Source organism: Neofelis nebulosa, chromosome 14 (assembly GCF_028018385.1).
Source record: "Neofelis nebulosa isolate mNeoNeb1 chromosome 14, mNeoNeb1.pri, whole genome shotgun sequence".
NCBI classification, from domain to species: domain Eukaryota; kingdom Metazoa; phylum Chordata; class Mammalia; order Carnivora; family Felidae; genus Neofelis; species Neofelis nebulosa.
The window spans coordinates 65,558,418-65,563,086 of NC_080795.1; the positions used below are offsets into that span (position 1 = coordinate 65,558,418).

Below are 4,669 nucleotides of genomic sequence, written 5' to 3' on the forward strand. Positions count from 1 at the left end.
AGGCCTTATCACTTCTACTACACAAGTGACTTACTCTCCCGAATGGGTAAGTCATTTGTGCCATCGCTGTTCTGGATGAAGGCAGAGTCCTCAAATGTGAAACTTGCTCCTCTAAGATGCCAAGCTATTCTTGGTCACAGGCAGGAAAACAGGAAAACACTGAGGTATTGAAATGTTCTGGAAAGTGTTCCCTTGTCCTAGGGAGTTAGCCTCTGCCATGTGGAAGATGACCAGGAATTAGAAGGTAGCAATAAATCCAGACGGAAGATGATAGGCCAGAGATTAATGTCAACGTACTTACATTTATAGCACTCTTTGACTTTCCTTGACTACAGTTATCCTCTCTTCCAATGCTTTCCTAACAAAAATAAAGAAGTTTAGTTACAAACATTGGTCTGCAAAGACAGAAGATAAGCTGCAGTAGGACAGACAAATGATGGAGATATACACTCTTTTCCTGCTTCTCTCCACTAAGGACAAGCTGATCTCTTCGTGCTGGGGTCAAGTTTATTCGAAGGGGGTAAGTAGCTCTCAGGAAGTAGCTTCTGATAGTGGGAATCAGAAGCCCACTGTGAGTTCTTTCTTTTTCCTTCTGAATAGAAAGACATCCTTCACAGCACCAACTAACCTTTTACAAGTATTTATCTCAAAAAGGCAGTAAAGATATTTGTTTTGGGCTCTTGCCATTGACTAAAACATAATGACCTCACCAGATAAACCACTGTGTACTTTCCAGGAAGTAATATAAAGGATAGCAGTCAAAGAGTAATGAAAGATGAGTCTTAGGTTTCCTCTACATATAGCAGAGTTGAAAAAGTATCCATCGATGGAAGTCCAGTGGTTGTGAAGTTCTGGTCAGGGCAGCCTGATGTAAAATTGTGAAATCATGATTCTACTTCATATGCCTTTTATATTTTTGAAATCCACAGGACACTTGTGCAATCCCATCCAAAGTTCCCCACAGCCTGCCATTACTCCCCCTTTTCAGATGAATGAACCGAACCTCAGGATGGGCAACTGACTTGCCAAAGTCCTATAAACTCTTACAGATAGAACCAGAACAAGAGCCTAAGCCTTCTGATTCTTTCTATGACTTTCAAATGTATAACAGCTCTTTCTACAGTAGTAGCTGGGTGAAGGACAAGAGATGGGACAAAAATCTGGATATCAACTTGGTATATACATTTCCCTGATATGCCTTCAGAGACTCACAAAGGGCATATACTCCAAACAATCTTCCTCCATTGAGTAGAAACTATGTGACAAATGTAAAGAAAATAACAAAGCACAATAGACCTACGATAGAAGTCCAAACACTGGCATCATACATAGTTGAAAACCTCACCTACAGTAGATAAGAGATACCAGTTCATCACACTGTCTTCTGGTCCTACCCCCAGTCAGTGAGAGAGTCCTTTTTCAATCTGGAGTGAACACCTTACAAGTTCGTACTGGATGAGGGTGGGGAAGTGAGAAAGGGATTATTTCCATGTTCTGCTGCAGCAAGTTCCATTGTTGTCTGCCTTCGGTTGGGTCTCTGCTAAAATCCAAGCTGGGCTGATGTGTTGACACAGTGGATGTCTACAAAGCTTTTCCTAACACCTAGCTGAGGATATTGAAAGCATAGCAGAGGAACAAGAATCAGTTCATGAATTAGGTTTGATCCAGTGCCTGACCAAGGCAGTATTTCACAGGAAACACTGTCATGCAAAAGAAGCTTTAAGGGCCTTTGGCTCTGGCTCAAACCCAACAGCAAGGAATGCAAATGTTTTGTGAGTAGTTGGAGTAGATAATATCTTTCCGGTAGGGGAAAAAAAAAGCATTTGGCAGATCTAGCACCCACAGAGTCTCAGAAAGCAATGTGCTGTTGACCAGACAATTCCAAAACAGACCCTAACTCTGGCAAGGACTAAAGCCAATGATATCTTGTTCCTCCCATCACCTGTTCAAGTTCCTCACCTGCTCCTGGGGAGTTCACAGAGCATACCTATCTTCTTGTGTTGGGGTTAACTAATTTGCTTTTTTATTTTAAATTTTTTTTTTTAATTTTTTTTTCAACGTTTTTTATTTTTATTTTTGGGACAGAGAGACAGAGCATGAACGGGGGAGGGGCAGAGAGAGGGAGACACAGAATCGGAAACAGGCTCCAGGCTCCAAGCCATCAGCCCAGAGCCTGACGCGGGGCTCGAACTCACGGACCGGACCGCGAGATCGTGACCTGGCTGAAGTCGGACGCTTAACCGACTGCGCCACCCAGGCGCCCCAATTTTAAATTTTTTTTTTAACACTTATTTATTTTTGAGACAGAGAGAGACAGAGCATGAACGGGGGAGGGGCAGAGAGAGAGGGAGACACAGAATCCGAAGCAGGCTCCAGGCTCTGGGCCATCAGCCCAGAGCCTGAGGCGGGGCTCGAACTCACGGACGGAGAGCTCCTGACCTGAGCCGAAGTTGGACGCTCAACCGACTGAGCCACCCAGGCGCCCCTGCTTTTTTATTTTAATTCTGAAGAAAATCCTACTTGGAACCTAGCATTAAAAATGTAGAAAGTGCAGCACCTGTGTGGCATAGTCGGTTAAGCATCCAACTTCAGCTCAGGTCATGATCTTGCGGTTTGTGAGTTCGAGCCCCATGTGGGGCTCTGTGCTGACAGCTGGGAGCCTAGAGCTTCGGATTCTGTGTCTCCCTCTCTCTCTCTGCCCCTCCCCCACTCATGCGCGCACACAAGCGCACGGCGCGTGCACATACACACACTCTCTCTCTCCAAAATAAACGTTAAAAAATTTTTTAAAAATACAGAAAGTAATAACTTTAATTTAAAAACTTAAAAAATATAGAAAGTGAAAAGCTACCAACTAATTTCTCAGATAAGGAATTAGAAACTCATAGGTGTCAAAGACTCTTTCCGTGGTCTAGACAATAAGTGGCAAAGCTAACGATAATAAAAGTTATATGTGTATGGTGTTTGTTACGCACCACACACTGCAAAGCACTTCACACAGTATTTCTTAAAATTCCATCACAATTCATTTACTTCTGCAAATAAAGAATATGAGAATTTGAGAAGTGAAATCATTTGCCTCAATTACAATAAGCTGCAGTGATGAATTTCAACCCCAAGATAAGATATGAGCAAGCTGTGCTTGATGCAGCCTACGTGCTGGGTTACCATTCCAGAGCGCTCAGTTTGCTGACTAGCTCAAGGCCACAGACCTAGAGAGCTTGTGGTCCCCTAAACAATTGATCATGGGGTAAAATGTGATGTAGCCTATCTCTTTGTACTATTCTCTGTCTCATATTCTCTCTTTCTCTCATATTCCCCCTCTCTCTCTTTTTCCCCACTTCCAGTCGTCCTCAAGCCAGCTGGCCTGGATAATTATTAAGTTAAAAAACAAAAAAGAGGGTGGCCTGGGTGGCTCAGTTGGCTGAGTGACTGACTCTCGATTTCAGCTCAGGTTATGATCTCACAGTTTGTGAGACCAAGCCCTGCGTTGGGCTCTGCATTGACATTCTCTCTTTTCCTCTCTCTCTGCCCTTCCTCCACTCGTTCTCCCTCTCTCTCTCCCTCAAAATAAATAAACATTAAAAAAAAACAAAAAAGGAATATTCCAGGTATTAAAATTATGTATATTTTCAAACTGCTTCAATACCATTTTCATTTCATTTGGAACTCTTCTAATTTTTGATATCATCTAAGATTATTAAGCACCGTAAAACACCCTCCATTTTAGAGCCCTTCATTATTTTTGCTTCTGGATCATTCATGGAAAACATAGCTTATCTTGCATAACTCCTCCTCTAAAAAAACCTTCCATGCCTTTTCCTTTGCTCTGGTTTAGTCCGTTACTGTAAGACTGGATTTCAGGACTCTCCATTATAGATACTCATCCTCCTTCTCGTCCTGACTGTGTCCTATGTGTCCTATGAATGGATCACAGAGCCAGGCTCTCTGCACTTTGCTTTCCAGATTTGCATACTTCTGATCTCTGAGCTTTCACTTATTCTGTTTCCTCTCAATAGAGTAATAAATACCTTCTTTCTCTACTTCCTTTCCACCATCTCTTTCAGTGAAAGCCCCACACATCTGTCAAACCACATCACACAAAACATCTCCCACATGCAGATTTTTCTGTTCTCATCTTCCCAAAACAGGATTTGCCTCCTTCCTTCTATCAGTTCCCCACAGGACTCTTTTCCCCAGAAGCCAACTCGAAAGACTTTCATGAAGGATTTTTTTTTCTTTCATAATCAAGATTTTATTGGTTGGAAAATGTGGGATGCTTCACAAATTTGCTTGTCACCCTCCTGCAAGGGCCACACTAATCTGCCCTACATAGTTTCAATTTTAGTGTATGTGCTGCCTAAGAGAGTATCGCATGAAGGCATTTTATTGGGGAAGCGAAGGAAGCAGGATTGTGCAAAGAAGAAGCTGGGCTGCAATACTGTCTCTACTGGGCACACAGTCAATCCCTTGGGGAGCTCTGGAGCTGTGAGCAAGAGAGTCAGGGACTATACCTCCCTCTGCCCACCAGTCATTGGCTGTGAAGACCTTGGGCAAGGACCACAGAGGGAGTATTTAGCCATGAACTGTCAGCTGTCAGTACTCCTGGGGGAATGAATTACCTCCATCTGAAAAGGATGGAAGGCAGGGATAGAAATGTGAGTGGCAC

General features: G+C 43.0%; 1 non-coding gene across 1 annotated transcript; it reads right to left on the minus strand.

The window, feature by feature from the left end:
* Positions 1–4,265: 4,265 nt before the first annotated feature.
* On the minus strand, positions 4,266–4,372 carry LOC131495215 (U6 spliceosomal RNA). The gene has a single exon (XR_009253841.1). It is a non-coding gene; the product is annotated as a U6 spliceosomal RNA (small nuclear RNA).
* Positions 4,373–4,669: the final 297 nt, after the last annotated feature.